Below are 16,810 nucleotides of genomic sequence, written 5' to 3'. Positions count from 1 at the left end.
TCTGTACTGTGCTTGGTTGCTTTGGGTAAACGGATAGAAAGTGTCTAATGCCAAGTTCAGGAAGCTGTGGTAGAGGACGAGGCCGCCAAGGCTTCCTACACGAGAGCAGGATCCTTATAATCTACTTGCACAACCAACCTTTAACATTCATCTGAAGCGTTTATTTCTTCAACAAGAACCATCTTTAAGTTTGGCCCCATTCACCCGCTAGAGTTGGGGGGCAGGAATGCAGAGAGAAGGGAGAATTTCCTACTTTCTTTTAGACTGTGACTATAGCCTGAGGCAGAGGCCTGTCACATACACTTTAGGTACAGAGCTATTCTCAGGGAGGTTAGGAAGGGATGGTCTCTTCTGGAGAACTTTGCTTGAATCCCTGAATACATTCCCTCAAGTGTACAAAGTGATATTTCCTCAGCCTGCCAGAGCATTTTAGAGTGTTATTTGACTAGTATATAAAAGATATTTGCTGTAATAAAAATTACACTGGGCTTGGAATCTGGAGACTTGGGTCTGAGATCTGGCCCTGTTTACTTCCTAGCTACGGGTAAGTTGCCTTCTTCACAGCCTGGGCATGAAGGGCACACGAGAGAAGTTATGACAACACTTTGTAGACTGTAAAGTTGTGCAAATATTAGTTGTTATTGTTACCTGGCAATACTCAGGGATTGTCCTTGTCTAGGTTCCAGTGAGGTAATCAGGGTCTATATGAGCGAAGGCTTGGCCCCTTCAATTACAAGTGAAGGGTGAAATTAGGTGATAAAGGCTTTACTACAGTTTCATTTTGAAACCCTAAAACAACACTAATGGTGAACCATGTGTAATTTTCCTGATCAGTTGCTTTGGGTGGTAACTAGCAGTGCCTTCTCGCCAGGGGTCAGTCATGTATTTAATAGCATGCCCTAGGCCCACCCCCACTTCCCCACCTCTCGGCATTCGACCTTGGGTGTTCCTGAAGGCTTGGTACTAACAGTGCCTTCTCCTCCCACGGGCTCAGCCGCAGGTGCTCCTTAAGAGTCTGTCCTGCTCAGGTGATGTCTCTGGGCTCCGTCTCCCAAAGCTGATCCCACTGTCTTGCCTGGGCTCAGTGCTGGCTCTGCTCAGTTTCAGCCTGTACTTTCCACCTCCTCCCCTGGGCTTGGTGCTTCCTACTCCCCCAAGCTTCCCAGGGTCCTTCCCCTCCCATTGTGGTCACTCGAGAGGGGAGGTGGGTGACTTGGGTTCCATATCCCCACCTTGGGGCAGGTTGCCGTCTGGAGGATGCACTTGGAAGTGTCTTCTCACATTCCTCAGCATTTCCTGAGCTGCATTTGCTACTGTCCTCGGTGCTCCGCTCTAAACGTGGCTGCTACTCCTCTCCTGAGACTCCTCCCTGTTTCACTGGACAGTCTCTGAACTTCCATAGTTGCACATGATTACATTATGCTGAAAACAGGGTGTCACTTCTCTCTGACTGGGAAAAGACCTCTGCGTCTCGTCAGGCTCGGGTACCCCTGGGTGCCCAGCTTTCACCTACGTGGGAGTTGCTTTTCCTGTGCTACACTCGCTGCTTGCTTTTTGCATCTGCCCCAGTCAGAGCTTTTCCTGTGACCACTTGTGCCTAAAGGCCAGTCTTAACCCTCTAGGTCCTCCCAGGAAACTCACCTCGACCTCAAGGAGAACTTTCTTACACACTGAGCATCTCAGCCTTCTGGCCTCGCTTCCATCCCTGCTCCCTTTGGTCTGGGCCGAGCCCCGTCTCGGGGCTGCAGTGATCCCTTTGCTCACGTGCTGGGACTGGTCTGCTTTCCCCCCGTCTCCAGCCCCCATGGCTGGAGCTGCGAAGCAAGAGCTTCTGGGCAAGATGCCACTAGAAAGCCTGTCTCCCTACAAACAACAGACCGCTTTTCTCTGTAGTGGTTCTGAAACTCACCCCTTCTCTCACAGCTGTGTGAAAAGAAGCCAAATGCCCATTCTTAATGTGTGACGACTGAGGCTCACATGCAAACTGCTGTTATCTCAGCAGGAGAGCAATTTGCAACCATTTAAAATCCTTTCACTCTTCCCTTCTCCTCAGTGTATGGTTATACACACACCAGTCCATATTTATTAGTGCAGATGGTGCGAAACTCATCATTGAAAGGGCTTAGAGCACAGAGGAAAATGGATTTTTGGCCTCACTATGGCCTCATATGCAAGAAGGCTTGAATGATTTTAGGTTCCTGATTCTTGCCTCAAAAGAGCACAGTTTGCTTCTCTGCAAACACAAGAGGTTGTAAATTGGTAATTCATCTCAACCAAAGGCCACATGATGAGCAATTGTAGAAGTATTTTTTTCTTGTTGTGCGAAGGAGGAACCAGACATCTGAGTGTAGGTTCCAGCTGGTATTTGCCTTTCACCATTTGCAGCCCAAAGGCACTGTCTTGGCCAGCCCGGGGCCCTGTGCGCCTTCTGCCTCTCACCTGCAACGGGGCTGTCCCAAACGTAGAAATCAGCTCAGCATTTCCGTGTGACATTTCTTTTTCAGCTACAAAAAATAAATCTGTTCTAATAAAAACATTTATATTATATTCTTTATTGTCAGCTAATCCTGCCTGAACTCATTAAATGGCAGTGCGTGGGTTATTTGCTGTCAGTGAAATTATCAAAGGCATTTTTCAGCTGGGGCACCAGGAAAACATGTGCTTCAATGCTAACTAAAACAATAATGAGGAAATGTTATGATCAGTCTTGACCAGATGACCCTCCCCATTTTGGATTAGTTCTTAATTTCAGCACAAGGGTCATCCTGTGAATTCTTACAATAAGTCACTGCTCACCACTCACATGAAAAAGATGTGACTTATTAGAAAACTCACTGTACTCATTGCAGTTAATGAGATGTGGAAAGCTTTGTAATTTGATTTGCTGGGCCATATGCTGTAAAGGGATACTGCTGATTTCATTCCTCCGTATTTAATTTAAGCAGTATGCAATACCTTCTTCATATGGCTACTTATATAATAAAAATTAACTTGGGGTATAAAAAATACACCATTGTGGGGTTTATGACTCAGTGTGGTTCAGTTTCAAGTGTTTTGCATGGAAACATCTGTAAGTAATGTGTGCGGGTCTAATTTTAAATCCCGCCAAATATTTTCCATTTAACATTTGGTTTAACTGACAAGCTTGCAGTGGTGGTTTTCAGAGTTGTCGGTAACAGATATATACAGTATTCCCAAGGCTATACCCTTTTTTTTTTAAATAGAAGATAACAGTAATTCGAAACTTGCTTTTTTGATCTTTTTTACATTTCAGTGGATACACACAGCCGTTCAGAATGTAGCCACTTCTGTGCCTTGAAGACCCAGCTGCAGTTTAATCTATTACCTCCCCAAAATTGTTACCTTGGTTTTGACTTTTGCTTCAACATCTGTGAGCAAGGACACCTGAGGCAGACTGAGAAGGTTGACTGTGGGAAAGGGGCCCTCAGGACAGTGTCCTGCCTCTGCTGTGGAGAGACAAGGAAGGAGAGAGGAGGGCAGGACTCAGAAATGGGCCAAAGTCCAGGGAGGTCCAGCCTCGCGAGAGGCTCTGGGAATCCACATTCTGTTTTCCTACAGTTTTAAAAAATAGTCCTTACCTCTTAGGGGGAGCCCAGGCCGCCTGCACTATATGTGGGTTGGTCAGAAGCTGAGCTTTAAAACGGTAAAACAGAACCTCTCCTTTCCCTGCTAGCTAGGATTGCAAGATAAAATAGAGGGCCCTGAGTTAAACTTGAATTTTAGATAAACCACAGCTATTTTTTAGAATAAATATGGCCCGTGCAGTATTTGGGATATACTTACACTAAGACCTTATTCGTGGTTTATCTGACATTCAAACTTAACTGGGCATCCTGTATTTTCACTTGCTAAATCTGGCAACCCCACTGCCAGGGTCAGGCGTGCGTGCTGACTCCATTCTATTCGTGGCCACGGAGGCTTAATTTCAGGTGGTTTGATTTCGGTGGCTGACAATATGAAACAGCTTGAACAGGCAGGCCGGTGGGCAGAAGCCATAAATAGCCACCTCTGGCCGGTCTGGGAGCGCCACGCTGCTCTGTTAATAAACGCGCTCACCGAGTTCTCGTCCCGGGGCTGCGCGGAAGTGCTGACTCAGCACCAGGGCGGGGAGGCTGCGGGGACCCCCAGAAACATAATTAAACTGTTTCCATGACCGACTCGAAAATAAACTCGCGTGTGGGAAGAGAAACTTGAGGGGGAAGTTAAACAACAAATGGAGAGGTGTGGAGTGAAACCTCAGGGAAACTGTTGGTTTTGCTTCAAGGGAATTGAATTGTGAAATTCGCAGTTGCGAAATTTCCCTCGGTTGGTTCTAGTGAGAACTGGAGTTTGCTTTAATTGTCAATTAAAGCGAATGGTGCCGGGTCCCTGGGATCGGGAACCCGAGGGCGGTGCTCGCCTCTGCGCGCGCGAGGGCAGCCGGGGCGGCCGCTGGGGGTCAGGAGAAGCCCGCGGAGAGGCCCGGCCGCCGCCCGCCCTCCTGCCGGGGAAGCGGCAGGCGCGGAAGGCCTGCCGGAGATGTCGATGAAAGACGCACCCTAGGTGTCCCCGAGCAGGGCCGCCGGCCTCCCTGGAGGTTCCCCTGGCGGCCCTTATTTGTAAGGCAAATCTAGGCCCGCGCACACGTGGCTGCAATGTCAGGTACTAAATTGCCTTTATGAGAGTCAAGCGGGCTTGCTGATGACAACACTCAGATAACAAAAGAAGTGTGGCCTTGCTGAAGATTTTATGTAAAAGGAAATGATTCATTTGAATTCAGAAGGAGTCTTAAAAGAAGGCAGAGACAGCCAAGCCCTGGATTTTCTGCCTTGTGACTTGTTTCTTAGAACTTGCTTAAGAAAAAAAAAAAAAAGAGGAAAAAATAATTTAAAAAAGAAAAACTACCCAAAATTGCCAGCCAAGGTTTAGATTTTCGTTGGTTGCTATTTTCTTCAGATCAAGGTTGCCTTCTTGTTAACCCTGGACTTCGGCCGGCCGCAGAAAATTAGATTCCCCCCCACTGAGGGATTAACCACATAGAAGCTAGGGGATGGGGAGGTCTTGAGAGACTTGGAGATCAACGAGTCTGAAATGTTTGAAAGAAAAAAATCTTCAGTGGTTTGAGAGCTTCACTAAGACACTTTAAAAAAAGAATCAAAATTGCCCTTATTTAAGAGCTTTGGAGATCCAAATATAAGCCCCTTTTCTTTTGCCAAGAAGGCCACTTACTCATTTCGTGTGTCTTTCATGCTTAAAGGAAATGCTGGGATTCCTATTCAATCCCCAAACGGGCGTTTTACAACCAACTGTATCTTTTTTTTTTTTTTTTGCAAAGACCACTTTTTTTCTTAAAGCCTCAAATTTCTGTTCCTTTTGAGGACGCTCTGTTGACGAGGGAATCGATGCCTTTCTCAGGGACTGAATGAGTGAAAGACCTGGTGACTTTCGAGTGGGCCCGTGTTCAGGTGGTAGGGTTGCTGGGATGGGCATGATGTTAAAGGGCTCTCGGGCAAACTGTTACGTGGCTTAGCGATGATCTGTTTTGAACATTCCTTCATTCATTTATTCAACCAGCGTTTATTAAGCACTCACCGCACCTGTGTGGTGCTAGGTGTGAGGGACACAACGTCTAATTACACGGCCGTTACCTTCCAGGAGTTCGCAGTCTGATGGGGAAGCCAACCATGTGGAGGGAGACACAGGTTATTCCACTCTATTGGAAAATGCACCGCCTAGTCCTCTCTTTTTCATCTAGAAGCTGAGAAAAACCCAGGTTGGTCAGCCCAGTTTTATAAATATGGTGCATTAGCAATAGCAACCAAAGACCCACTTAACTCACCAATGGCCCATATCTATCTTTGAGGGCCCACTGCTTCCTTTTGTCCAGGGGGCCCATCTTCTCGTCCTGTGTCCCAGAGGGCCCTTTACTTTGAGCCACACCTTCTGCTTGCAATCCTACAGGATAAAATGGGGATGGGAGCAGAAAGCAAGCAGGTCACTTGTATTGTCTGACTTTATAGCCAGCTGTTGAATGGCTTGACATGGCTTTACTATGAGAATGGGGAAACTGTCCTTTTCCTTCTGGAAGGTGGAGAAGCCAGAAGTTTATTTAATCTTTTCTAGGCAACTTATTTTATTGCATTTTTAATTTCCTCTCTTTCATTAACATGACCCTTTTCACTGGCTTCCCACGCCTGGTGCTTAATTACTTATCATTAGCAATGTACACGGGGGCCTTGCTGCATATTTATAAATGTGATCATTAGTACATGGAAAGACAAAAGGCTTCTTTAAGGCTGTCATTAGTTATTCTGTTTTCATGGAAATGTTCATTAGGAAAAACTACCCACCTGGTTAAATAATTATAATTAAGAATTGGTAATCTCCTTTGCATTTTTAACTTGATCTTCCGTCTGTTTGTACGAAGCTAAACAAGCCTTATTTGGCCAGTATTCTATCTTTCATCTTCACAAGAATTGTCAACAACTACAGATTCTTTGTTTTTAACCTATAGGTGCTGACTGATTCACAGCATGCATGATAAGTATGATTTTTGTAATTCGGCAGTTAATCTCCAAACCCATTAACCAGCTGTGGAATGGTGAGTCAGTGAATGGAATTAAAAGCTCTCTGGTTGATTTTATTTTGTGGACTTTTGTCAGTGGTGCAAATGGAACTCCAGGCTTCCAACCAAACTTTGCTGAGGAACTCCTCAGCCACAAAGACAGCAGGCTGGGTGGCCACTGGCCACTGCTCCTTTGGGTGTGCCAAGCAAGACAAGTGGCAGTTGGATGGCCTGAGTGTTTGTGTGTCAGCATCGATGTCCAGGGATAACCACAGCGGTGTCACAGCCGTGGCCCTGCCAATGCCTGGGCAAATAGCGTCCGCAAGCAGTCTTCGAATCGCTAGCACATGGTCATGAGGTCCGTACATGGTTACGTGTCAGCTGAGCTGAAACAAATGAGGTGATAGAAGCACAATAAAGGAATCTTGGTCATGCTGCCGCCCACTCCCCTCTGCCCAGACTGGTCCTCCGTGAGCCGCCACCCTGGACTGATGAGAATATGCCAGTGATAAACCACAACTGTGGGAAACGCTGGGTGGGGGCATAAATATCATCTGTAAACAATTAGGCAGCCACTGCTCATTCAGTGCCGTTTTGAGAAGCTAAGGAAGTCTGCAATCAGTTATATCTCCAATTACCATAAAAATATATTAGCCATTCATTCATTTATTAATGATTCATCAGTTAACCACACATAATGAGCAAATAATTAGCAGTGCTGTACGGTTGCCAAAATTGAAGAAGTGTTGGCATTTTAAAGATGAAAGGTTGCATTTATGCAAAAGTCTGGTGATGATAAAGTTAATATGGAAGATAATTATAAAAGTGGCTGTCCTATATTACAGGCTGAGGTACCACAAAACTTGCCTAATTGAACTGAAATTAATATTCTTCCAAAGTCTGCGTGTTGCCACACACAAACTGCTGAATTTCTCTTGAAGATCTCCCTTCAGTAAGGTGCGCCACACAATACAAGTTAATAAAATGCCAGACAGCTAGACTGTGTTCTTTGTTTGCTTGGTTCAGGGCCTCGTGGAAAACAATAAATTGCATTCATGTCAGCTGAGGCCCATCCCTTTGCTAATTACCGTTTGGTGCTGAAATGACTTCTGTGAAATTGGGAGCATGAGGAAACATATAGCCATACAAGGGAGGCTTTTCAGAGTTTTGCAGTAAATGTGAGATAGGCCTCAGGCACACAGATGTTAAAACAGCGAATTCCCCCACAGATTACACTAATGGAAACCCTGTCAGGGTAAGTCAAATCCGGGTCTGTGGTCAAAATCTAATTAAGGTTTCTGTACTTAAAAAGACTACGAATGCCTGGGGGTGGCGATGAATGTATAAGAAACTCACTTGTTTGTAATATTGTTAGCATGAATAGTGAGTACCGTGGGGCTGTTACCTGCGATGGAACACCTGTTTTCGGAGGCGCTCTCTGCTTTGCAGAATGTATCAGGGCGGGTTGTTTCAGAGGTCAGTGAACTCGGCTCAGGCCACGGTGGCCGCCATCTCTGGGGCCTGTTCCAAGGCATGGTTTGAGGTCACGGATGGAAACGGATCCTTAGAAGTCGCCCTGGAATCTCAGAGGATGCTTTACTTTGCCACATGAAAACCACCCCAGATGATCCTGCCCAACTGCCTGGCGCCACTGAGGAAATAGTTCTTGCCGAGGGTGTGGGGCCGGCCAAATCTCCTCTGTTGGGGAAACAAAGGGTCGTCTGCTCCAGGCTGGCCCTCCAGCCTGTCGGGACTGCCTCCCGGAACAGCTGCAGCGTGCAGGCGCGGCCCTGCTTCTAATAGAGGAAATGAATTTATAATGCTGCAGTCTCTTCATTTCACCAAGCACAAATTTCCCCTTAAATACTTAAAAACAACACCCAGAGCTGGATATACCTTAAATTTCCAATAAATGAAACCTTAATCCAGTATGTTGCTGAGTCTGAGTTGTTATTAAAGAAATAAATTTGAAACAGCAAGTGGTTTGAGAATTTTTGAATTTAATTATTTAAATCTACTTAGGGTAACTCTCATGCGCTATTTCAGTTTCCCATGGAGAACATGAATTCTGGGAAAGGTATCCCACGCAGGGCCCTGGAAATATTAACTTTCATGTACAACTGTGGGCTCAGCCGTAGACAGACTGTGCCATCCTCCTCCCCGGAAGACAGAAGAAAGAAATTCTGAGGGCTTTTTTTCTTTTCCTTCTGTAAAATTCAGCCAAGGGATACAGGATATATTTTTCAAGGAGTGTGGGAAACCAAATCCTCTTCTTTCAACTTTTGCAGTCCTCTGCAGAGGCACTGTTTACAGTTCGAAGCTCTTTAGAGAGTGGTAGTTCATATAGTCATTTGCTGAGCTCTGTTAGGGAGCAAAAGGTAAAAAGAAAGTATAACTTGGATAATATAAATGGCCAGCAGCTAATTTAGGGTGTACTCTAGCATAGGGAGTGTCTGCGGCCTGATTTTCGCATTTGTGAAAATGGACCACCAGCTGTGACTAACCTAAGGGCTATAGCTCCAGGCCTAGGCTGGAGCACCTGGGCCTTTGGGTGCCACTGTTGTCCTCAGCCTTGGGGAGTTTCTGCTTTCGTGATGAGGGCCAGGTGCCACCGTGGCCTTAGTTCTGAGAGCACATGATACCTTCCAGATATTAGTAGTCCAGCTTTTTAATGGTGTCCACCTTGGGATGTGGCGGGAGGAGAGCGTCCGAGATTTGGGCACAAACTAGTGACTATCTCTCTCTCCAGTTCACCCCAACTTTGCTGTGGCACACGATGAATTTGTTCTGGACCCTGTACGAGGGGGTTAAATTACCAGACACCTGCAATTCATCTCACTGGAGTGTGGTCTCACCCACACAGGGAGACCCTGAAACCTGAGTCAGAGAGAAGCCCAGTGTCCAATTCATTTTTCTTCTGTGCTGGCCGTTTGATAGCAGTCAGGATCTCGGAACTGCCAAATGGAACTTTCCCACACCCAGCGCAGACTACCAAGAGGATATTGACTTGGAGTGATTTCTAGAGCCAGAATTCTATTTTTCCTCCCAATATAAAAATCTTCATAGAAGCCAAAAGTCTTTAAGAAAAGAGCAGATCTTAGCGTGGGGCCCAGTCTCAGCCTCAACCTGTCCCCAGTAAATGCAGGGGGCTATGGAAATCATACAATTCAGTGTTGAGTGAACGTTTGACCATCTCAAAGAGCAGACACAAGACTAGATTAGGAGTTTCCACAGGAAGTAAGGTCGAGTGGCCAGCAATGGCTCAGAAGTCAAGAGTTTCTGGGTTTATATTTTTAGTAACAGTAGCATAGACTTAGAGCTAATTCTGTGTATTTATTTTTTAAACAAATCTACAAATAACTCTTCTTTTCCAGGTGTAGTGCTGGGCCCTAGGATTTTGGAGAGGAAAAGTCGTGGTTCCTGCTCTTGGGAGGCTTTCACTTTAGCTTGGGGAGCAGGCAGGCACCCAACAACATGAATCAAACTCCATGTAGTCAAATGTCTGCATTGTTACAATGCCTAACATGTAGGAACCCAATAAATGTTTGTTGAATGAATGGATATGTTAAAAAGGGAGTGTCATGTTTCTTTCTTTTCCTGAGGAGTTGTTATATGAATTAGAGAGTTAACATTTATAACTCATTTCTTGCCCCTACATGCTAAAAGTACAAATTATTAAATATCATTATAATAAACTAGGGTCCTAGGCAGTCAATTATATTTTCTTATGAAGTTAGTGGCATTTAGATTTTTTTTTGTTGGGCAGATGGTATAATATTGCACCTGTTGGAAAAGTAGGCATTTTGAGAAGGGACATTAATTCAGAACTATTTATAATATAGCAAAACACGGGCTTCTTAATAAGTGTATTTGTATTGTTTCCCAATGAAATAATCCAGCTAAACTGTCTAACTCTTTGAATTGGAACTTCTGAAATTAAAAGACTATCATTTCTTAAAGCTCTATTTACTCTACATTTCCTCTTCATTTCTGATTTTTCTCTTACACTGTCTGGATTGGCTTTCCACCCACAGTTTGTTCTCACCCTTCTCTCTCTTCCACACGTCTCTCTGCTCCGGGTCTCTCTCTTCCCTGTCTTCCTCCACCTTCCTCCCTTTCCCTCTCCTGCCAAGACATTCCATTCCTCAGGGATGCCCTTCAAACCATGCCTGAATCCCACTGAACTATTGTCTGTGGGGAGTCCAGAGCTGCCATTTCTGCCTGGATTTCTGAGCTTCCCATAACCCACCCCTCTGCTTGTGTGCTGTGGGCAGGAGGCGCTGCAGCAGCCAGGCTGACTTCATCGGTGCTCTGCAAAGGCCATGTTTGTTTCTTGGCCCTTTGTTCTTCTTAATACCTCACCTGGAAGCTGTCTCCTCCTGTTATAGCTTTCTAAACTTCATGAATCCAGTGGCCATCTCCTCTTTGAAACTGTTCTTTGTTTCCTTGATTTCCACCTCTGCTGAGCTCCTAATGCCCACAAGTTAGCAACCCTTTCTGTTATATCCTATAGTTTAGTATTACCTTCTCATATGAACCCTAAGCTTCATATAGCTAAAAGCAGCTACAGTGCTTATTACGTACTAGGCTCTGTATTAAGGTGCATTGCATTATTATTTCATTTAATCTCTACGACAACCCTATGAGGGTAGGCATTTTTGCCATTTCCATTTTACAGATCAGGAAACTAAGGCCCAGAGAGCATGATTGACTTACCCAAGGTCATAAAGTTAATAAGAGCCAGAGCTGGGTTCTGTAGCAGTCACTCTTTGGTACCACCCAAATCCCTCTTTGGGATCAAAGGGCTTACTCCTCCTCCGCTAACAGCCCTCTCTGCTAATTGCCCTCTGCTTAAGTAAGCTTATTTACTCAATGTCACACCTCTTTGCTGGGGTAGCCTCTATATAAAGACTGGCATTGCCGGAATATAAAGGTCTGTCCATCTTACCCCAACTTCAGACAACTCCTAAGTACAAACCAGCTTCAGAGCTCTCTGTGAGGTTGGTTGTGACTACATCAGAGCCCAGCTTCTCCCTTGGCCCAGTCCTGTTCCTTTCCCTTTGCTTTACCTTCTGCAAATGGTGAGTCTGAAGAGCAGGCACTAATAAACTTCCTGTCCATAAATATTTGATTCAAAGTCTGCTTCTCAAGGAACTCAACCTAAACAGTTGGTACCAGGAGTGGCCCAAGAAAGGTGATGGTAGATGGGATTCTGGAGCTGGATCATCTGCCAGCCACTGGTAATGAGGACCCCTCTTTGGAGGCAGGTGGAGCAGAGATAGATCCTGGCACAAGGTAGCAGTGGTGGACTTGTATGCCGGTGGAAGGAAATACGCTAGTGGGAGAATGTATCAGGGATTTGAGAAATATGGGGAAATATTAACGATAAGAACAATGATGCTGGGTGACTATTACTGGAGGCAAATTAATGCTTTGGGAAAAGAGAGAAATTAATTAGCAATTAATGTGAAAAGCAGAAGGCCTTACTGATTGGATATCAAGTAAGCCCCATCTCCTGTAGTTAGAAGGCAGAAAAAGTTGATGTCAGGGCCAGGACTTAATCATAGTATTGGCAGAGTTCCAGGGAAGGTGCCATGGCAGGCTGGGTTCTGATTAGGAAAGAACAAGAGCTTGAGATAGCAGAGGGTTGAGTTGATGCACTTGAACACTTTTAAACCCTCTGGGCCTGCGAAAGGCTACTCCTTTCTGCAAAAGGCTAGCGTTACTCCTCTCTTGGTTGAAGAAGATGCAGAGGCCTCTGACTTACACGACAAATGTGTCCTCCCCACTTCAAGATCTGCCCCCACGTTCCCTCTCTTGGCAGCCAGACTAATAAATAGGGTCAAATCACAGCATTGTCTGGCTGGGGAAGTGCTGGGCCTGCCGGGGGAAGAAGATACGATACCTTAGAGGAACTGCAGGATCTAGCCAACAGGTACTGGCAGGATATGGGACATTATTTAGAGGACTGGTTTTGAGAGTACTGGATCAAGGTGGTGGAGTATAAAGTTATATATGGGAAAATTTACTGCTAAGGGAGTATTCTCTTGGGATATAGGATTTGGCATCTGGCAAGGATCCTGGGATCCCGCTCAGAGAAATGGGCATGACAGAATGGAAGTGTTACACACAGTTGGAAACCCACCAAATGACTGTGTTCAGTGGAAGGGCTCAAAGGATATGTTATGCATATTTTGAAAAGCAGCTCCTGGCATGCTTTGGCACTCTGCCTATTGGTTATCACGTGATTATGAGGCCAAAACTGCCCACCATGAACTGATTTCTGTCAGAGCCACTAGTCACAAGGTCAGGTGAGACCAGAAGTAAGCATTGTAAGAGGGAAAGGGAGCCTTTGGGACTGGGCATGAGCAGGGCCAGAGGTCACAAGTAAGCTGCGTTATCAGGTGGCCCAGAGCCCCAGGTCGTCATCCTCTGCCATCACACTGCTTCTGCTTCAGTGCACACCTGTGGCCACATAGGGTCTCTTATGGTCAATGGATGGAACATGTAAGGTTGAGCTTGGTTCATGAGTATGAGTAGGTTGGCCTGGTATACGGGTGCAAGCTGAAAATGGATTGCCATTGCACTATGGTCTTACTCAAGGTGACCTTGAAGTCACCAATTAGAAGAAATCATCCCAATGGACATAGCTTTAAGTGGTACACCCACTCATCCACTTTATGTGGAAAGAGAATATGGGCAATTGGAAATGGCTTGGTCAGATGGTCAGGAGTCTGGAAGGAAGAAGACAGGGAGGTCTGGGGAAGAGGTACTGTGTAGGAGAGGGCATGAAGTGTGAAGATCTTTGTATCCCAGGTTAACACCCACCAGAGGGCACCCAATACAGAAGAGGCATTAAACAACCAAGAAGATAGAATAGTCAGCCTCTGCCATGGATCACACCAGTGCTGGCATAATGGGTGTGTAAGTGGCGTAGCGTGGTGGCAGGGTTGGAGGCTATACAGGGGTCCACAGCATGGCTCCTACTTACCAAGCTAATATAGCTCTCGCTGCTACTGAATGTCTGACTTGTCAGCAACAGAGAACAATTCCCAATATGACATATTCCTTTGAGGTCACCAAGAAGCCACTTGGTGGCAAGTTAGCTACATAGCTGGAAGGAGCACCAATTCATTTTAACTTGAAAAAATGATATTTTAGGATGAGATTGCCTTTCTTGCCTGCAGCACCTCAGCCTGCACCACCGTCTGAGGGCTTAGAGCATCTGATCCATGGTCAGGGCCCCACATCACCTCATATCACACCAAAGGACTCACGCTACAAGGGAGGTGCACCAGTGGACACATGGCTGTGGGGTCCTCTGGGCCTATCGCATATAGCACCACCTAGAGGAATCTGGTTTGCTGGGGTGATGGCATAGCCTGCTGAAGGCACAATGGAGGGACCAGCTTGGGGATGGTGTCTGTGAGGACCAGCCACTTGTCTCCAAGATGTATGTATACTCTAAATCAATGATTGTCACATGAAGATGTTCCCCAACAGGCAGAACACATGGGTCCCAGAACCAAGGAGCGAAAGTAGCTGTGGCTCTGCTTACCACCACTGCCAGTAATCCACTGGGGAATTTGTACTGTCTTTTCCCAAAATTCTGGGTTCCGCAGCCTTAGAGTTCTTGGCTCCCAAAGGGACTAAGCTTCCACCAGGGGACACAGCAGAGTCCCATGGAACTCTAATCTATGGCTACTGGTGGGGCACTTCAGCTTCCATATGCCAAGGAAACACCATCTTAGCAGTGGTATTTGATCCTCACCAAGAAGAGATAGCGCTGCTCTTACACAACAGGGGCAGGGAGACCTATGCTCACCACTCAGGTGAACCACTTTGGTGTCTTTAGATATTCTTTCACCCAGTTTTGACGGTAAATGAACAAATGCAGCAACCATGGGCTGAAAAGAGGCTGAGGGGCTCAGACCCCTCAAGGATGAGGTCTTTCCCACGAGGAAAGCCACCCAGACCAGAAGAGAAGGCAGCTGAGGGTGAAGGGAATCTACAATGGTTATTGGAAAAGAGAGATAATGATATCAGTGGCAATCTTGAGACCAGCTGCAGATGTAGTTTGTCCTAGCCACAGTAGCAGGGTTGGTGTCTGCAGGGCTGGGGCTGCTGGGGATAGATATTGTGACTCTAACTGGCTGAACTTATTTACCTTCCAGACTCCCTGACTGTTAAAAATTAGTGCTTCCATTTCCAAGGTACCAGGTTAGCTGTTGGGTAGCTTTACCATCTTTCCATAGCCTTTCCATATTATGTGAAGACCACTATTCATTCATTGAACATTTTTAAAGCATCTATAGGGTATCAGGCTTTGTTCTTGGTACAGAGAATATGAAAATGACTAAGAGAAATAAGACATAGCCCTTGACCTTAAGAAACTCACAGTCAACTGGAGGTAAAAGGTAATCAACCAAACTGTTATAAACACTATAGTAAATGCAGTGGCAGAGGTGAGCATTGAGGGATGATGCCTTATGTGGTCTGAGAGGAAGGATGGGGAAGGGAAGTTTCCAGGAGGAGTTGATACCTGAGCTTAGCCTCGTAGAATAAGAAAAAAGAGATCAGATTGTGGTGGAAGGATATTACAGGCAGAGCAAAAGTATGGGTTAAAAAATAGCAGGAATGGGTGTTGCTGTAGCATAGAGGACAAGGTCAGAGATATTGAAGGAGTCAGATAATGAGGGCTCTTCTTCTCCATGCTAAGGAGCATACTTTATCCCGAGGACGATGTGGAACCATTGACAGGTTTTCGGTGGGGAATGTGGTTCTCAATTGTCCTTCCGTCTTTTTTCTTCAGTCTCTTGCTTGCAGTTGCCTCTCTCAGTTCCCTGAAATGCAGCTGCTTGAGTGTCTTTTAGTCACTGTATATGGCACCTTGCAAAAGCCTTACCTAAAACATGTGAGGATAACGCATTTCCACCAGCAGCAAATCTCAGTTCTGGCAGATACCAAGCAAATCTGGCTGCTGAAAAGACACTCTTGAGATCACTGCCTACTGGTAGGGTCTTCAGCATCAGGGTTGCTGAGGCCTTTTCAGCTTTTTTATATTGCTGAAAATTGCCCATTTTCCCCCCAAATTATTTAAAACAGCAGTGCCCAAAGACACAGCAGGGGAAGTTGGTGATTGATTGTGGGCCCAGAGCTCCTGGAGAACACTGCTTTTTAGAGATAGCTGTCTAGAAGCCCCTACACACTGATAGTGCTTGGAAAGGCCCCTTTGCCATGGGCTGCTTTGCTGAAGTCAGTCGAACTCACTGATGATAATTCCAAAGACAGAAAATCCACACAAGACTACCACACAATCCTAGCCACACACCCTGGGATGTCAGCATTGCAAAGGAGCTTAAAGGAAGCAATGAACTCTAATGATCAGGCAATGATCTAGTGTTGAACTGAGGGACAAAGAAGGAAAAAAAGTCAAGAAAGATGCTGAGGTATTAGGAGACAAGCAGAGATGCATGAACTATTTTTATCAACAAGCTCCTGACTGAGTTAAAAGTCGACACTGAATCTCCAGTGGAATCCAGTGTTCTATGTAGATGAACTCAAATATGAGGTAGAGACCACCTTCAGCTTCTTGGTGGTTTTCTTTGCTAACAACCACACAGAACACATGGTGGTGGGTTAGAATAATCAACAATGGGTTTGAGAACTACAGCCAGTCTACTGGGATGGAAACCATGCTGTTGGTTTGTGGTATTATTGAAAAATCATAATGTCAGCAGGATGTCCTGCTTGGGTCAGCTGTTCCAAATTAGGGACCCATAGAACTCTCTAACAACTGACCCGTTTGTATCCTGTGTTAGCACTTGGTCTTCCCTCATTTCCCATCTAGTCCACACAGACATAATGCTGGATGTTTTTCCAACATAGCCCAAGGTGCCAACCTACATCGTGCACGCAGACCCAGAGTGAGGCTCTGCTACTGAAAATCAATTTTGAAATGAGGCATCCTACGTGATGATACAGGGTACCCTTTAGAAATTAGACACAAGTGTAATGAGTGAAGACTTTGTAAGACAACAGTGAAGGGTGAATGCTACGACCCAAATTGTGGGGACATCCTCTTGTGAGTAGCTTTTTGTGAGCAAAACACCTGGTACAGATTGAATGAGGGGAAAATCTTTATAAAGCATTTTTTAACCTATTAAAACTGCTGTTAAATTTAATTCAAATGTAGATCTGCCTAAAAATGATCAGATTTCCAAATGGATGGAAGAACTGAGAAGT

The sequence above is a fragment of the Propithecus coquereli genome, unplaced genomic scaffold, assembly GCF_000956105.1.
Source record: "Propithecus coquereli isolate 6110/MARCELLA unplaced genomic scaffold, Pcoq_1.0 Scaffold7, whole genome shotgun sequence".
Taxonomy (NCBI): Eukaryota; Metazoa; Chordata; class Mammalia; order Primates; family Indriidae; genus Propithecus; species Propithecus coquereli.
Note: the sequence above shows the minus strand (reverse complement) of the source record.